At 41.0% G+C, this 19,528-nt stretch overlaps 1 long non-coding RNA gene across 1 annotated transcript in view; it reads right to left on the bottom strand.

Annotated features, from left to right (window-relative positions):
- Nucleotides 1-11,274: 11,274 nt before the first annotated feature.
- Nucleotides 11,275-19,528, bottom strand: part of LOC142599434 (uncharacterized) — a 209,675-nt gene continuing 201,421 nt past the window's right edge. The window contains exon 3 of the long non-coding RNA XR_012832997.1: nucleotides 11,275-11,389. This is a non-coding gene — a long non-coding RNA (uncharacterized LOC142599434). The remainder of the gene's footprint in view (nucleotides 11,390-19,528) is intronic.

Below are 19,528 nucleotides of genomic sequence, written 5' to 3'. Positions count from 1 at the left end.
GGTAAAGTTATGATACTCTGTGCATCCACTGAAGTGCCTGGGGATTCTTGTTGTTGAAAGGCACAATATAAATTTAATATATTATTATTATTACTTCTGCTAATAATAATAATTCAAACCCAGAATAATGTTTACAGCTGAGTTATTATAATCCCCTAAACAAATGGGTTTATGCAGAAGCAGAACTGCTGACACAAGCCTCCTGTAATAAGACAATGCCAGCAAGCCTTGCTATAACTCAAGCAAGGACCAGTCAAAATGATACAGCCATTGTGTTGATGTGCTGTACGTGGTTGTGAGTATTGGTGCCAACTGTGTCATAAACCACTCTGCGGAAATAATAACCTTGACAGATAATGGAAATGAATCAGCATTTTCTCCTTAATCAGAATGTTTTGTAAGCTTGACCATACAGTCTCAATATTCAGTAAGGAATATTTTCAGCTCCCTCCTCTTCAAAAAAAGAGAAGTTTCAGTGAGGTTATGTCCTCTGTTTAATAAAGTTGGCAAGCTTTATTTTCTCACACCTTCTGAAGTTCTGCATGAGATATCACTTTAGCGGAGAGTGACAATTACACAGGGAATAACAGGCAGCTTTAACTAGCCCTGATTGCTGCACGACGGTGATGCTGGAAAGCTGTTCTGGAGCTGAAGTCCCAAGCTGTAAGTGCAGCAGACTCACATTGCTAGGTCACTTGTGAGGGTGGCATGTGGGAGCAGGGCGTAGCTCTATAGACATACATGTTACGCACTACCTTTGGCTCATGGGAGAAGAAAGTGTTTGGGTTTAACTTAGCAATGCCTTGAGAGTTTTTAAGCTCTCTCAAATAATTGCAACACATCTAAACAGACAATAGATATCCTCAGTTAAGGTTCAACAATCAGGATGTGAGGCATCTTATTATCTGACAATTAAACTCAGTTGCCAGAAGTTTTGGAAATGGATGTCTTGAGTGAAAATCCACCCTAGGTCAAAATATGTCCTGTTTTGGACTTTCTCTACATGGAGAAAGATAGAAATAGAAACATTACACTTCCTGGCTTTCTCACAGTCCTAGATTTGCTAAGACCACTATGTTTTTTCCTTACAAAAATTCATGTTTCATAAATAAGGCTCTTCTGGAATATAATCTTAAAACTGGTTTTCATTACACCATCTCTCCATAAGCTTTAGATTTTTGCCTTGTCTGGTAAAGTTTGTTTGTCTTTCTTTTCAAAACCCAGATTTCCTTGCAAGGTTAAATGTACAGATCAATACATTTACCAAGACTTTGGAAGTAAACAAACAGAAGTAAGTTCTTTTTCTATCATGCTCATTAACAATGTGAACTTCCCCGACAATTTATGCAAGTCTTTCATTAAAAAGACAATAAATTTTTACTTTTATCATATATTTCTTCCGCTGTTTTTTTTCTCAGCAGCCCTATCAAATATATTTCCCAAAATCTCCCTGGTATTGTGAAATTATATTGGTTTTTTGTACACATGCAAAAAACCAAAATGTTTTAATTACAGCTAAAGGACACAACATTAATTTATTCTCCAGCATGTATTACCATGTGTGAGAAGAGCTATGTTTTCAAAATGTATGGTCTTCCTGAGAAGCAGTATTTGTTTCTTTCTAATAGATACAGTTAGAATAAGTACCAAACTTTCTGACTCAGATGTCATTCTTAATTTCAGTATAAGGGCACTGTGTTTGTCAAGTAATAAGATGAGAATTTCTTAGTATCATAGCTCTGCCTTTAAGAATTGTGTTTGAGCCAGCTGCAGCTGGATTCATCAATCAGTGGCATGCAGACGAATATAGTTCTGTCATCAAGAGCGTACCTCTTAAAGAGCTGTGGCATGAGTTACTGGTACAGAGAAGAGAGCTGTACCAATGAAGGCTGCAAAGTTATTACTTCTTGGCTTCTAAAAGGAAGTGTGATGTGAGACTTTCCCTGCAGACTTTATTAGGAGTCTTTTTATCAAAATTTGGAAGTTTGGAGTTAGAAAAGTCTTACCTAGTAGATGGATGACAATAAATGCCTCAGAGATACATGCATAAGAGAGATGCAGATTTGAATAGTATCATCAGGCCAGTTAGTAAAAAACACAACCCAGAAAAATAATACTTAAAAACCCAGATGGTGGGAAAGGGCAAAATGGAATTGAGTACATTTTTGTTCTTATCAGTAGGGTGCATATGAGCAAGAGGTAACTGTGGTACTACTCCATACACCAAATACAGAAAGAAGAGTGATGCTAGAACCCATTTGGGCAGAGGACATGGGAAACATTGGCAAGTTTTGTCAAGTCACAAAAACCTAGGGTATACATACACATGTGCAGATGCATGTGTAAAACTAATTTATGGCACTGACTTTGATATGGAAGTTAATGCAAGATTAAACATCTGACTGAGGAAAGGGTGTGATCACAAATTGTCTTGTCTTCACTTTTTCTGCAAGCATCCTTCTGACTCTGCTATCTAGTGTACCAAAGTAAAGAGGTTGCTTGTTAGAACAATATGAGATGTAGTTTCTTCTCTTTTAAATCTTCAACACAAAAAAACTCTACCTGCCCTTACTTTCCGAACAGAATATGGATTGGTTATTCGTGCCTACGCTTCAAATTTCTCCTCCTACAATCTTTTTTTTTTTAATGGAAGGGAAGGTAGAAAAACTGCCAAATAAGCTGTGTTGTCCTCCCCTTAGTTTGCTGTAAGTGCAAAGCCATTATAGTTTTCCTGTTATCTCAGCAATATGTTGCCTTTCTATTCCCTGTAAAAGCCGTGTATTTGACTTACGCTGTGGGAGAGAAGGGGAAGAAAAAAGGTGCTTTTACAGGGTATATTTTCTGTATGGGCAGGCCAAACTGCTGTGATAGTAGATGAGCTAGTCAAGTGTTCCCTCGGTCTCTGCCCATTGCAAGTGAAAATCTAAATTGCAGTTCTCTCCTGATTCCCTGTGGAAGGTGATATCCATCTGGAAGATTTGACTTCAGACAGCAGGAGAGTTCATAAAGTTCATATTAAATAAAGATATGACTTGCTGTTCAAATTGACTTGATGCTATGACCTACTCCGTTTTCAGCTTGAGTTTTTGCTTCAGGGATTCTAATTATTTTCAGAATAATTTCTAACAGCATCTAATATTGATACAGGTAGCTGTTTAAGCTTTGTTCATCCTTTAATTGCTACTGCATTTTAGTCTGTGGTCCTGAAAAATAGTGGGTAAGGATCAGCATGGGCTACTTAAAGATGCGTAGGGAGAATTCAGGCTTTTTATGTTACAATTCATTTTCCAAAATTAGAGGAAGTGTTGCTCCAGTGGTCACCCCAAGAGTCCAACAAGAAATTTTCAGTTAGCCTAGTCAATGCCCATGATCCACAGCGTGGCCATGGAACCGTACTGTCAGCGCAACCTTCATAGTTGACATACCTCTTCATAAAATCTGGCAGAGACAGCAGTGACATTTAGAGTTGAGAAATTGAGACATGTAGATAAAGACCAAGTGGCATGCTGCAAGTCATAAATAGGGGAAACTTCTTGGCCACAGAGCAGTTTAATAGGGACAGCTTCATAACCACAGGATCCTTTGCCTTTCTCTTGCACAAGAGACTCTCCATTGTCATTAGGTATTGGAGCTGTCACTAGTATTGGTCACGCCCCTCCAACACTGGGTCTTGCTCCAGATCTAGTGCCCACACCATAACACCATAAATTCAGTGCTATTGAAGCCATGCGCATGGATCAGCTGTTTTCTTGCCTTTTCCCCTGCATACACTCCTGTATCGTACCTGCTTGGATACCTCTGCATTTTTCAGGAGATTATATTCTGCACTGCCAGCTGGACAGACTCACTGATCTGATCTTTTTGCTCTCTAACTTGCCTGATCCTGTGCTAAGGACTATACCATTAATGCTCTCTGACATCATGTGTTTTCATTAAATCCAAAACCCAAGTCTCCTTAAATTGCCTTCTGTATATTAGACACAAGAACAACTTTCAAAAGAAGGGGGAAAACAGGGGGGGAATGCAGATGACTGTGGTCTATTAAACTGATTTGTAGCATAGTCATGACAGCGAACCTCCTTCTGTACCTTTTGGAGAGGGTCATTCTGTGGTTGAAACAGGACAGACACAGGTCACTAGTTTTCAGGAACAGAAGCCCTGCCTTTATAAATGATCATTCCTATAGCAATCTCCTGTGCTTAAATAGAACAACTTGTAGCCAGTGGGAGATTTATAAGATACTCTAGGCCAAACAGTGACCCGTGAAGGATGCTCTGTCTTGCTTTAATTTGGCATCCAACCAAGCAGTGTCTGCACTGTTACAGAGAAACCTGCAACCCAGTCTTTGTGTGCACACTTGAATGTGTGTGAGCACACACTGAGCTAATTGCTAGTGCTAAGCATCACTGGAGACTGAAGTATCTGTGTCTGTATGATGATACATGAGTGTCTGAAAGATCCCTAATCAAATGTCTTTTGCCTTGGGTGCTGCCAGTAACCTCTCTGCAGTATTACTCTTTCTGGCAGGTAGTTTTCCAGAAGCTCACAAATGCAGGAGGCTCTGAAAAATCAGGAGATGAAGAAATACCTCTTTTATCAAAAGATGCAGTATCAGGATCGCCATTGTGCTGGCATGCTTTGGACCAGCTTTCAGAAAATATGCCCATAAGAAGATGAGACCCTCAGCTGTCAAAAATCAGTAAGGGTCACCTTCTTTCACCAGGGCATGATGCTGTGCTTGTTATGACGAAAAACAATGTTTCTTTATGTAGAGGGAGGTCTCTTTATATTCTGAGAAGTAAATGTGCCTTAACACTGCAGGCAGTGTTTAGGAGGAAAAAAAGCCTGAAGTAAAACCACAGGTTTTATATATACGTCCTTGAAGAATTTTTTTTTTTTTTTTTTTGCCTGTGTTATCACACCATGTTTTTATACTACAGCTTAATATACACATGAGAAATTTCAGGGCTGTTGAGCATGCAGAATTTCCTAGGGGATGAGCGCAAGGTTATTTAGCACAGGTGTTTCTGTAATTGTACAACAACTCCCTATTCATATGCCCACAAGCTCTTATTCCCTTGTGAATGATGCTGTTGTCTGGCACTAGAGCACCAGGTTCTAATAAAAAACACAAATAATATTGCTTTACAGTGACCCCTTCTGTGAGTCATCTTTCATTTCATGAATGCATGCATCTCAGGGAGTGGGTGCTTTTGTGGTAAGTATTATTCATTTAAGCAAGTGTGTGTACACAGTTTTCCCTCAGATACTGTTTTAGACAATAACATAGTTCACATACCAGGTTGGATGTACTGTGCAGAACATGACAAAAGAGAGAGAATCCCCTCAATTCATATGCTGCAAATTATTACTGAAATGGTCAGGTTGCTCTCCATATTTGGCTACCACAACCTACATTGGGCATATCTCCACTGAAATGAATAATGTTGTGCTCAAGATACTTAAAGAAGCTGGAAACCACAGTTGTGTGATTATCTCTATTGTTGCCATGCAGATTCCATTCCAGAAAAGCGGTGTGCCCTGTTACACGTTGCATTCGTCACATATATCTACCACATCTGCAAATCTGATACTTGTATGTGCAAATGAGCAAGCAGTGGATAGCCTGTCTGATTCCTGCACACACACACACCCCCACCGAACTATACTGTACCTTTCTACATTTTCACTCATACATCTGCTAAATCTCTTGCCTACTCTAGCCCAGAGACTAGCAAAAGGGATGCAAAAATTACTGGTTTATGTTCGTCTGGCTTTTATTTTATTTTACAAAATCACATGTTTGTAGCAATCATTGTTTTAGGGTCTGTGATTAAACAAGATGATATGAGTTATTCTGATTTTTTTTTCTCTTTAACTTATGCCAAGCCCATGGAAATTCATGAGGCATCAGCAGGAGCTGGCTGTGGTCAGCATCTCTGATAATTAGCCCAAGAAGCTGGAGCTACAGTTACTGAGCTGGTCAGTGTTCTGGTACTCACTGCTGCTTGGTACATATTTTTATAGAATGGCATCATCTATTATTCATATCAAATTTAAAAATACACAGAAATGCAGCAGAGAGCTGCCTTTGTTGCTCTTCGATTCTTTTATATTGTTCCTATGTAGCTTGGATTCCATTTCCTGAGTAAACACCAAGTTCTGTAATGAAAAGATTAGTTCTCCCCTGCTCTGCTACAGAGGGTCCCCCCTGATTTTGGATCCCAGAAGCCCTACTTAATTACTAATTAGCGTTCTTTCCGTTTCTTCTCATGTCAGTTGTGTCTGATAGCGAAGATTGCTTAGCAAGTTGACTAAGCACCTTTGCTAATTGCTCAGTAGTGCTGTGCTTTGATTTTTTTTATTTTTTTTTCAGGGCTTTTGAAATACATTAGCTTCAGTAATGCTTTCAGATGCACTGCTTCTATTATTGATAATATTCTCAGTTTCAGGAGAATGTAGTTTGCAGACTTTGTTTTGTGGTATGATGCAAAATGTATATTTTTTTTACTGTGCACTGAAGGAGGGTGAGATATCAACTGAGGTTGCAAGCTGCAAAGTCAAAGTGGAAGGGGCAAAGCTACACAAGATGGCAGAGGTTGGCAGTGGAGGGTAAAAAGCAGTCTGAGGTGTGACTTGGGAAGACAGAATGGAAGGTGACCTTCCTTTAGGAAAGAATTTGCAATTTGGCTCCCTAGCTGTACTGCGAAGTTTCCTAATCCAACCGCAGTTGTATGGCAGCAGCATTTTAAAAATGTATTGTCTGGGTCACAATTCCCCAAGGCCCTCCTGATGTATGCCTGAGATCTTGCCCATAAAGATGGGCAGACTGGTTTGCTAATTGTGACATTTACATGAATGTGTTCCTCTTGCTATTACCCATTCAAATGTAAACACCAATGTGGAAAAAAATCACACCTATAACTGTACTAGCAAATATTGGAAAGAATAAAAATCTGAAAGCAAACTTAAAAATCTAGATCTGAAAGAGTATAGAAAGGGATGGGGAAGGTATGATAGAACAACAGAAATTGTTCATCTTCCTCCTCTGCTGTTCCTGTTATTACATTACCTCATATACATATGCCTTTCAAGATACTAGTTGCTGCTCTTCTGGGATCCACAAACTTCCAACTGCTGCCACAGCTGTGAGCCCTCACTGGTATACTACACTATTTTTATTTTTTTTTTGAGTTAGCAAGAAGAGCTCAGAGGAGCAGGAAATCTGTAACCATGAATGTTGGTAATGGAGGAGCAATGGTAGAAGAAGGAAAATTTCACACAATTTTTCATGGAAAAAAAAAGAAAGTCCTGTTTTTCAGTTCTTTTCCTCTGCACAAGAAACAGTCACTGCTTGGGCACTTCACGTCTCACTCCTGAACCCATTGCTGACCAGCAGGTCCCATCTCTCTGCAGGCGGAGGCCAAAGGGGGAGAGAGCAGCAAGGTCAGATGGTCCCTTCTGGCAGCAGCCACTGGCCACCGCGGCTGCAGGCAGAGCCCTGCCTTGCTGCTCTGCCTGAACAGGCAGCAAGAGCCAGGCAGACACCAAGCAGGGCAAAGCCCCTGACAGGGTGCAGCTGAGAGCGCTAACAGCTCTGGTGAGGGACTCCTGCCTTTCTTCAGGGATGGTCAGCAGCCAGCAGCCAAGGGTGACTGAGGCACTGCTCAAGAGCAGCGTCTGAGCCGGGTCCCCTGCCTCTGAGCTGCTGCTGTGCTCTGCTCAGCTTTGCACCGTGAGGGGCTGCACTCCTTATGTTTCCTGATGGCTGATTTTTGCCATAGTTTTGGGTGAAAGGTAGAGCTTTCCTCTGTGCAAAGCCCCGCTGGATGAAGGGGTGAGGGCATTTCATTCCAGACCGTGCTGCTCTGAGTTAGAAAAGAGTCAGGCTCTGGAGGGAAAGGGGCATTGCGTCTCCCCAGGCAATGCTAGCAGCTGTGGAAGAGGAGTTACAAAAGGCCATACCACTGCACAGGGCTGAACTGGGGAGGAAGGCAGAAAAGTGTACTTATAATGGTCTGAAATTTAGTGGAGCAGTTTGCAAGATGACGCTAGGTGAGGAAAAAAAAAAAAAAAAGGAAGCTAAAAGTTATCTCTGGAACACAAAGGAAAGAAATCTGTGTTCAGAAACAAAATGATAGTCTGGAAAATGGAAAAAGTTTTAACAGAAGGTTTTGTAATGTCAGGGGAAGTTATGTTTGAAAGCAATTTTTCTGAACTGATCAGAACTCTCTGAATTTGCAGAGCTGTCACCTTCAGAAGAGCCCAATTCACTGCAATTAAATGACCTAAAGAATAGAGTAGTACTCAAAGTCAATTGCATTTCTGAACAGCTATGCTGAAATGATGAGCTCAGACTCTGTCAGCAAGTACAGAATAAAAGGAATGGGACCTGAAGATGTTGTACAACAAGAAGGTGAATTTGTGAAAGTAACTAAAACAGAAAGCCTCAGCTGAAAAGGCCTGTGTAAAACAATACTCTGCTTCCTAATCAGGAGAAGAGTCTTTGATATGATTATTCAAATCAAAGAGCTCTTCTGTTAAGTATGCCTTTATCAAAATATCCATCAGAAATATTGTCCTGTAATGTTTAAGCTCTAGGCAAGTGCTGAAATGGTAAGCATGAAAGTACTTCAAGGGAACAAAGCAGAGTGCTTCTAGATGCAGGCTGACAGCCAGGTATTTCACAGGCAGTGGAAAGCTCTCCTGCAGTCTGTAGCACTGTCTTTTGCAGCCCCCAAGTACAGTCAGTATAGGCGGATACTGCATATGGCTGGCTAGTCTGCGTATACGAATACAGGCACGCTCAACACACAGGCAGCTTCCTCATCTATCGCTTTCTTCTTCAGACTATGCTTAGGAATCTGTAATCCTGCAGAGTTTTACAAATCGGGCATTCAAAGCAAATCAATTTTAGAAGTGCACAGCGGTCCCAAGAGATCAGAACAGGCCATTTATCTGTCACTGTGAATATCCAAGGGTGTCCCTTTTTTCAAACTGCCATTTCAGCAGAATCACAAAGACGACAAAGGCAGGAAACCAAGCAGATCTCCATTTCTCTTTGTAATGATGGTGCTTCAGATCCATGGCTTTCAGGTGCATGCAGGGTGGGCTAGTTCACTGTTCCTGCCTTGCGCTGCCCTTTTTTTTTTTTTTTTTTTTCTTCTTTCTGAGGATGAGCAGAGAAGGGGTTACAGTTTATTAGGGCAGAACGTGAGTCATCAGGAGAAGTCTCAAGCTGTCTCCTAACTACCCGTTCTGCTGCAAACGTATCACGATGCCCAGCTTGGCTTACCCTGCTGTCCCAGGACTCGCCCTGGGTGGGACTCTAAGGAGCACAGACAGGGTTCTGGAGCTGGGGCAGTGTGTCAGGCAGATATCCCCACAGCAGGAGCCCGTGTCACCCAGCAGCATGTGAAGGGAAATGCAGAACCACAGCACCATGGCCTCTGTCTTTGCATTTTTCTAATCTAAAATCGTCCCACGTGTTTCCATTGCAGGAACGTCACTTCGGAGCTGAGACGCTGCAAGGGAGTAAGCTTTGCTAATCCATCAGTGTATTGTTTCGTTGTGGTGAGTGTGAATATAAAGAGACGTTTGGGGATTGCTGCCTGGATGCTGTGTGACTGTGAGTCAACAGGGAGTGCTGCTTGGAGAAGATTTTTTGGCTGGGTTGTGAAAATGTATGTTTATGCAAACTGATATGAACAATGCAAAAAAAATCAGAGGTGCTCTTTTGAAACTGTAACCCCCTAATGTGGTTATACTATCGCTACATTCAATAATCCTTTGGGGGTTTTTTCACTTTTCCGTCCCCTCAATAGATTTGACACCCATTTTTTTCACAATTATTGTGCCACATGCAAAGTCTTTGTCTTCATTTGCCCAAACACCAGCCATTTCTTTCCCATTACTTGGGTAATAAGCAGAAGGGTGTTTTCTGAGTATAATAACTTTTTACACTTTTGAAACCAATGGCGTTTGACCAGGCACTGTTTGAACAATATTTTATGATTTCAGTGAATTGGCACTGAGTTACTTTTCTAATAGCCTGTATCAATTCAGCTTATGAGAATCAGTTCCGCAACCACTTCCTAAACTTACTGCTCAGGAATAAGATGTTTAAGTGGCAGTGCTACTTTCCAGTCTGTTTCATGCTGTCTCTCAGGTTTAGCATAGCTAAGTTCAGATATGCACTTAGGAGAACATCAATGTCAATAAAAAGTGGGAGAGTGGATTCCTAATCCTTAGCATGCTCCAAAACTGTAACACATCTATTTTGTGGGTTTTTTGCAGGTTTTGTTATGTTTGACCACAAAGTTTAGACTTGCAGGAGGGATCTGTAGGGACACCAGCCTGAGGTCAAGCAGTACCTGTGTGTGTTTGTTGCTATATTCTTTTAAAAGACTTCAAAGGGTTGCTATGATTCTATAAATCTTGTGCCTGTTATAAATCAGCTGTCTCCACTGTCTTCCAGCATCAACTTCAATATCTTCAGTAACATCAGCTTTCACACCTGCTTCAGTAAGACACCACCTGCCTGTCTCATTACTTTAATTATTAGTCTCCTTTCTGACATGTTATTAGCCTTATTACATTTCTCACTTCTAAAGGTGATCATCTGAGACTTGTTCTCCTTTCAACTGGTACAAAACCACTTTGAACAGAATCTCTGGGTGCAAGGCACTAGGTAAATAAATTTCATGTAATTGTTTAATTTTAGTGGCTAAACAAATATACCTGTGCATGTTGGAAAGCTTTTATGATTGTTTTTGAGTAGAATGGAAGCTGGACTAGACTCTAAGCTGAGAATAATATTTTATGGGTGTATTGGATTTGCATGGCAAGGTTTTGGTAGCGGGGAGGCTACAGGGGACAAGCTGCCAGAAGCTTCCCCTGTATCTGACAGAGCCAATGCCAGCCGGCTACGAGATGGACCCACTGCTGGCCAAGGCCGAGCCCATCAGTGTCTCTGTGATAACATGTTTAAGAAGGAAAACAAACAGTTAAAGAGAGCTTTTGCAGGTGGAGAGAGTAGTGAGAAGATGTAAGAAACTCTGCAGACACCAAGGCCAGCGCAGAAGGAGGGGGAGGAGGTGCTCCAGGCACCAGAGCAGAGATTCCCCTGCAGCCCCTGGAGAAGACCATGGTGAGGCAGGCTGTCCCCCTGCAGCCCATGGAGGGAGGATGAGGGGGTGTAGAGATTCCACCTGCAGCCTGTGGAGGACCCCACGCTGGAGCAGGTGGAGGCACCCAAAGAAGGCTGTGACCTCATGGGAAGCCCACGCTGGAGCAAGCTCCTGGCAGGACCTGTGGCCCCGTGGAGAGAGGAGCCCAGGCCAGAGCAGGTTTGCTGGCAGGACTTGTGACCCTGTGGGAGGGACCCACGCTGGAGCAGTCTGTTCCTGAAGGTCTGCACCCCGTGGGAGGGACCCACACTGGAGCAGTTGGTGAAGAACTGCAGCCCGTGGGAAGGACTCCCGTTGGAGCAGTTGGTGGAGGACTGTCTCCCGTGGGAGGGCCCCCAGGCTGGAGCAGGGGCAGAGTGTGAGGAGTCCTCCCCCTGAGGAGGAAGGAGCGGCAGAGCCACCGTGTGAGGAACTGGCCACAACCCCCATTGCCCGTCCCCCTGTGCTGCTTTGGGGGGAGGAGGGAGAGAAATGGGGAGTGAAGTTGGGCCTGGGAAGCAGGGAGGGGTGGGGGGAGGTGTTTTAAGGTTTGGTTTCATTTCTCATTCCTCTACTCTGTTTTGCTTGGTAATAAATTAGATGAATTTTCCCGCTGAGTTCAGCCTGTTTTGCTTGTGATAATACTTAGTGAGTGATCTCTCCCTGCCCTTACCTCGACCCACAAGCTTTTTGTTATGCCTTTTCTCCCCGGTCTAGTGAAGGGGGGGAGTGATAGAGCGGCTCTGGTGGGCACCTGGCCTCCAGACAGGGTCAACCCACTGCAATGGGATATTTCTAACCCACCTCCTTCTTTCCATTGTTTCCACATGCCAACAAGTCTCAGATCATCTGAAAAGTCAAATGCAATCTCACACATGCAGCCATGTAATAGTAAGACTTGATATACCTATGCAGGTACAATTACTCCACTTTAACTTAGAAACGAAAATCAAAACATCCTCGAGGTGCAGGCAGCAGCTCTGTTATATTATGCTAAAGAAGCAATCTTATGGTCCTGACCACAGACACGTAAAGGTCTCACCCTGCTAGAAGTAATTTCAGTTTGCATTTTATATCTCCCTTCCTTTTCTTATCTTCCTTTTTCCTTTTTGCATGAATAAAATGAACACATGGAAGGTAACAAAGGGAACTGACCTTGTCTAACTGATTGTCCCCAAGATTTTCTTACACCATATGATGTTTTCCCAGTGTAACCATAAAAAGCCTTTGGCACTTTAGTACCCTATTGTTTTTCCTTCACGCTGCTGCTGTTGACACCTGCATGGCAAGAACAGCAGTAACCAAGATACTGACAGTGTCTCCCCGTAGCTGGCTTTGCTTCTCACATTGCCATTGTCAAGAGAACAATCCTCTCTTTCTAGAGTACAGTCCTACAACTTTCCCTGGCCTTAGGAGTTATTGCTTCTTGATAATCCTTTTCCTAATTTTTTTCTCTTAAAAGTTCACCTTATTTCATATAGTCATATCTCATATTAAATTCCCATTCAACTTTGTCATAACTTATATATTTATCGTTGCACTATTTAAATTATATCCAGAAGTTTTCTTTTTTCATAAAAGTCAGACATTTGGTTTCCTTAATGATACCTGAGAGCTCTCCCGTAGTTTATCCAGGCTCTGGACATGAGGCCAGTTCCAGGACAATTCCAGAACATCCCCATCTACTCACTACACCAGGGCACTACATTGCTTCAAATGTAACTTGGGTGCACACTATCCTAAAACGTTGCAACAATATTCCTGAGCAACCTGATCTAAGTCTGAAGCTAGCCTTGCTTTAAGAAGCAGGACTACAGAGATCTCCATAAGTCCCTCCCAAACTAAGTATATGTCATATTACAGTGTGGACAGTCAGAGAAAAGGGCCTCTAACTGAACAGAACATGTGTCTAAAGTGTAAAAACTGTTTTGGACAAGTCAAATAATGCGTTTATTCATTGCTTTCAGAGTCCCTTGGGGAAAATAAAAAAACCCTGAATTTCAGATATGAAGTTGTGCGGAGCTATTTACAGCATAATAAGCATAGATAATTTACTAAATAAAGAAACAGTCATCATGCTTTTTTTTCAGTTTTGAAGCAGTGCTGTGACTGTGAGATAGATGAAATACAATGTAGGGAACTCCTGAAACCAATTATGGTAGATGATTGTAACACTGCATTCTCAGATATGCTTAATTTGCTCTTACTGCTGTAACTAATGAGGTAGATAAGAAAATAATGTCCATATGCACATGTGAACATATGTTTTTATTTAGCAGCAATAGCAGAAATCATGATACTGGCTAATAAAATAAAAGACGTACCTGATAACAATGAAGCCATGAAGAACACAAAAATGTGAAACACCTCTTTCCTAGGCAGTAGGAAGAGTCCAGGATAAGGTAGTGCAAAACTCTAAGCAACAAGAGGGTTCATGTAGGAAAAAAAATCTCTGGTAAATGCTAGTGGGTCCCTGTGTCCAACCAACTGCAGTAGTCTATCACTGGCCTATCTTCGGTTTTATTTTAAACACAATTCACTATAACTGTAAGTGGTCGCTGAAATCCAATGCAGTCCAACTCCTCCAGCTACCTATTTTCCCTCCCTCCTTTGCATTGTGTCTCTCCACACAGGTGCAAAGTGAGCTGTTTCAGTGAGATGACCTGCTGGATGTAAATATAAAAGATAGTTATTTGGGGTGGATTTGTTTTCCGTCAGGTTAGATCTGTTGAACATACAGCAATGTGTTTTCTGAACCCAGCACAACAGCGGTGGTATGAGTTCGTGGAGAGCTAGACCTGCCCTTTTGGCAGGATGCAGTTTCCCCATCACAATGTGAGACAGGACTGTTCATGCAAAATGGGCCAGCACCCAACTGTGAGTTAAAACCATAATTACTTCATGTTGATAACGATGAGTGTTTGGACTCTATCCCATGATGGATATTTGTCAGACTTTAATTAAAAAGCAGAATTTTTGCTCTTTTTCTGTCATCCAGCCCTTTCCAGTTCTTCCTGTACTGCTGTTGTACTATCTGAAACTTGCCTCCGCTAAGGTGTTGGGAAACTCATATTATCCAGAGCATGACAACTCCCTAAACACCTTCTAGAACTGGCACAAGCACTGAACCCATGCCACATAACTTTTTTTTTAAAGTTGAATTAAATTTATTAAATTAACTCTAACAATGAGTTAGGCAAGGTCAGTTCTCTTTGTTACCTTCCATGAGTTCATCTTAGCCATGCAAAAAGGAAAAAGGAAGAGAAGAAAAGGAAAGAAGATGCAAGTTTAATTTAATTATTGTTAAATTAGTAAATTTACTAATTATTTACCACAAAAAAATAATATTTTATTGCATGTCTTCCACTGGCCTTTCCTCGGAAACTTTCCAGTCCCAAACAGATCATGTTCTCTTATCCTTTTTAGAAAGGCTGTTCAGAGTCAGATGGTATCCACAAAGGAAGGAACTGCATCCTTGATTTCATGTGGTATGCCCTAAGACCTCTACCTTCCTGCCTTTTATCAATGGGCAGGTGAGGCATGTAAAACCACTGTGGCAGAATGAGAGGCTGGTACCTTCAGTCATCTGCCCCAACACCTTGTTTTACCTTTGGTGTAAGGAGAACATAGGGACTTCATTTCCATTCTTATGTGCTTCCACTGCTTCTCCTCTGTTCTTTCTGCCCACTCTTCCAAGACCACTGTGCAGCATACGGATGTCAGCTGAGTTGTCGCTGAACATAACACATCACAGGTTTTATGGGCTGTGCTCCATTTTGCAGTGGAGAACATGGAAAACTAGGATTATTTATACTTCCTTGCTCTCTGCCAAGCATGTGGGCTTGCTGGGAGGAATAAACTAGCTTTGGTAGCTCTTCACACTTTGAAATCTCTTGTCTACTGCAAATTCGTCCCCTTTGTATGCATAGGTCATGAGCATGGATGGTCACTGAAGTGCTTCATAAACCTGCCTAGAATTTTTCATCTTCAGTTTTATATGGGAAGCATTAAGAAGAGTTTTGCATGGGTGATGCTGATTTATACAAGTATTCCATGCTTTATTAAACTGTTTCTTTGTTGAAATAATAGAACACTATTGAGGAGAAAAAAAGCAAAAATTATAGCCTTGCTTCACCCATAAAGACCACAGATATTAGGCATTGCCTAAAACTACCCATGTATATCTGATGGCTTACATAGATAATTACAAGATATTCTAGCAGAGCAAGTACTGATTCTTTACCACTGAATTTCTCAACTAGGAATTGCCCAGAACAGAAATGAGTTCTCTGTGTACCCTAGGTGAGCAGATGTTTGGCTATTCTTTGACAAGATCTTGACAGTTTTAAGTATAGAGCTGGCTGACACTCAGCTCTCTAATTACCTCTTAAATGAGCTTGATCCTGTCTGAATTTCAGATATCTGACATAGCAGAAACTACAGAAATGGCAGGACTATGAGCAAAAAGTGCTTTTTTTTCTTTTGGAAACTTCTTCCATTGCCACCTTTACATTAAGCCTGAAGATCCATCTAGAAGCACTTACCTAACTGGGAGAAAAGACATTTTTAGTACTCAAGTTTTTATCCATCTTGAAAGAGTTCTTCTCTGCAGCTGTCCTCTCAAAAAGAGCATTGTTTGCAGTGAAGGATGCAACTATACCATGTTCCCATTGAAAACAGTGACTCCTGGTATTCTCTTATTCAGTAATATGCACAGAATATGAATTAAATTTGTTAAAACAGTGACTCACTTTTGAGAATGGATAGAAAGCATAAACATGACAGAAGAGTGATTTTATAGAGCCAAGTCTGTATGTTTCCTCTAAAGGTATTATTTTTGGTGGTGTAGAAAAAAGTTTTTGCTTGTCTTTACTGACATAAAATCTGCTGTGAAAATGAAAAGTAAATCTTTTTCGGCCCACAGGCAGGAAGAGTTACCCAATCGGTGGATGTTTCTTTCAGTTATGTTGGGTACCTTCTAATGGGGTGAATTTTTTTCTACAACAAAGAAAACTGCAAAGCTTCATCATAAATACAGGTGAAAGTCTCTCTTGGAGAGAAGATACAGAGGGTACTAATCTACAGTATCCCTAACACATCTCAATTCCATGCAAGGACATAAGATGCTATATTTGCATCTGTGTCTAAATGTCATTTGTATCATTGCCCATATTAAAAAAGGATAGACTGAGCATTCAGGAACTGGAGTGGGTGTGAAGACGTCTTACCTCCATACCCAGTTCCACAGTTTTTCTGGCTGATCTACAGCAGCTCATTTAATATCTGTCTCTTAACTCCTACCTATGAAATGAGGTGACACTTCACATACAACACCCTCAGTGAAGTAGGTATAAATGCAATTACAAGTCAGACATCATCCAATGTTCTGATCATTAGGCTACTCATATGACAGAAAACCAGTGTGGGGCATAAGGCTTGCTTTGAAAGAATCTTAAACCAATTTTTGATCTAATTAAAGAACCAGTAACATTTTCTTTTAAGCTGCCAGTATGGTGTGCCAGATCAGAGTGATTAATTTACCCCCACACACCTATGATGCAATGCAGATATATTCGTAGCCTGACACAATCCGCATGGGTTTGATAAGATTTGATGTCCATTTGAATAGCATGACCCAAAATTATGTTTTAGAGTGACCACCTTTGAATAGATAAGCCTGTCCTATAAACTTGGGCAAGTATAATGTCTGTGTACTGACTAGAGGCTAAACATCTTTCAGCAAAGCTCTGAGGTATAAGCAGTTAAACTGGTAAATCTCCATTTGTTGAGTGCAGTTGGTTGGGCCTGGAGAAATGGCATGAGTACTTCCCAGCACAGACCTGCTAACAGCTTTTCCCATTGGAGGCCTGCCCAAAGAGGCAGGAATACTGAGTGCCTTACATCTGCATTGGGAGAGTGCTGCATCTTTATTTGAGCTGGAGTAGGAAGATGTGTTGGACCTTCTAGCTCTGTTAAAACGTGTGATATTGACGCAGAATGAATGCATAGAAAGAAACTTTCCCTACACGATAATCATGGTGCTGGCTTTGCAGCTAAGTAAAATATTCCTCCAGATCTATTTGCTTCAGAGCAGCCCTGCAAAGGGAAGGAGTCCTAGTACCAGCCTTATCCCCGTGAGAGTTTTGCCTTTTATGGTCATCTGTCTCTCCATGACATCAACCAAGCACATAGCATGTCACTGTCGCAGCACATATTTCATTTGTGTGTGCCAGAATAGGGGAGATGGTCTGCTCTTGTGGGTGCCTGTATGATGCCATCTCCTGCGATGCCATCTCCTGCAATACCATCACAGAGACGAGCAATACACTGCTTACCAAGCTGACCTGAGGCCAGACCAGCTTAACACACTGATGTGGGCACTGACACGCAAAAATGTTTCTTGTGCTCCTAACTGCACCCAGGAAGAGAGCAGCAGCTAATACCCAGAACTTCACTGGATTATTTCAATTACTGGAAAACCAGGAGCAAAAATTTCCACAGAAGAATTGAAGAAATCTGCAAAGAAATCTGTTATTGTTCAGATAATCAGGCATTTGTTCCATATAAGTATTATATATATATATATATATATATAAGCTCATGTACACATATTTCTACATAAGAATGATAAGTACAAAAAATATACACTAAATTATAGGTGAACACTGATATCAGAATGCATCTAAAAGCATGCCTTTTGTAATCCAGACATTTAGTTGTATTTGACATTATTTTATGTCAACTGCGCATACAAAATCTCAGAGCAGACAGAAATGCAATGACAGGTTCAGTTTACAAAACTGGCCAGCTTTACAAAATATGGTATTGGAAGCACAAATAAATAAATAGCCTTATACACAGTAATTATGCTGTATCTATGCTATAGTATATATTTTGAAATAAGTAGTGTTTTTCTTTAGCAAGGCACATCATAGAGTATTAACTTAGATGCTTGTTTCCTGAACACATTTGAATATTTACGTGTGCTTCTATATGGTCATTTTAGAAGCATCATCTCTGCCTCAGGTTGTAGTAAGGTCATGGTGGTCTGAAGAAGACAGAAAGCAGTTTGTACTCCACAACTGCAATATCTTAGAGGGCTACCAGGGAATCACAGACCTCTTAGTGCTCCACAGATGGAGGTATGGTTTGCTGTCAGTTTCCCTCTAAAATTCAGTCAGCCTCTCCTTTCCTATATTTTTAGGGCCTTTTGGAGATAATTTCGAGTTAAATTTTAAGGCAAGTAAGGGCCCATGTAATGTGCTTTTCTGCCTAATACAGATCACAACTTTTTACCTAATAATTTCTGTACCAGACTCATAACCTTTGTTTGTGCTGCAGTGTCTCTCTGGGAGAGACAATCTTGATTTCAAAATGTCAAATGATACGCAATTATTTGCTGAGCACTATCATGAGAATGATATGAATTGTGAAATGAACCCTGCCCTTTTAAGAAGGGACTTGGTATATCTTGCATGAGCTGAACATATTGTAATGCTCTATTTCTGTATCTGAAAAGTCCAAGGGAAACAACTGGATTGATCAAGCTGGCACATGAGAATTGGAGAAACAGACTGTGCACAAGATGCTATTTTTTGCTGCCAGTTCCAAGGTTGTAGAAATGGTTGCATGTATAAACACGTCTACTTGTCATAGATCACTCCTGTGTAATGAGGCAAGCAGCACATAGTGCTGTAGAAATTTAAAATGTGCCAAGATGAAGGAACCAGCACCAACACACAAGCACAAAACCAGTCATGCAGAAGATTACCAAACAATACTAACTGGAAACTTAAATATGAACCCTTTTTATTAAAAAATAAAAAAATAAAAATCAGTTTTCTGTTTGCTTCATTGTAGCCATTTGCTACTTTAAGAATACAACTTTATCTCAATTATTGTGAATGCTGATGACAGAAATTATTTCTAAGTGCAGGCTCTTTATACAGGGACTACACTTACATGGTGTCACATGCAGAGCAAGGCAATTCCTAACACAGGTAGAATTAGCAAGATTGGTAATAATAATGCAATCAAACCAGACAAGTTTGGTAAACTTTCTCGCTCTGTATTGAGATAAGCTCCAGGTGATGTCTTCATGTTAGAAGATGTGAGTAATAACTTTCCTATTCCACAAACAATTAATGAGGGTGTTAAACAAGCAACCAATGCAGCTGTACTTTTTTTATTTGGAGGGACAGCTTGCATCATAAAATTTGGGCCCTTCATCTCAAAAAGAGAGATAAAATGAGGGAAACCTCACTACCACCCTTTCTTACTGCAAGCACTCATGCCAATGTTCCTCTTTCCCTCCAAATTTGCTTGTCCTTCTAAAACCTCTTTTTCCCTATTTCTGCCAC

Source organism: Balearica regulorum, chromosome Z, assembly GCF_011004875.1.
Source record: "Balearica regulorum gibbericeps isolate bBalReg1 chromosome Z, bBalReg1.pri, whole genome shotgun sequence".
NCBI classification, from domain to species: Eukaryota; Metazoa; Chordata; class Aves; order Gruiformes; family Gruidae; genus Balearica; species Balearica regulorum.
Note: the sequence above shows the minus strand (reverse complement) of the source record. Positions and strands in the feature narration are given on the sequence as shown.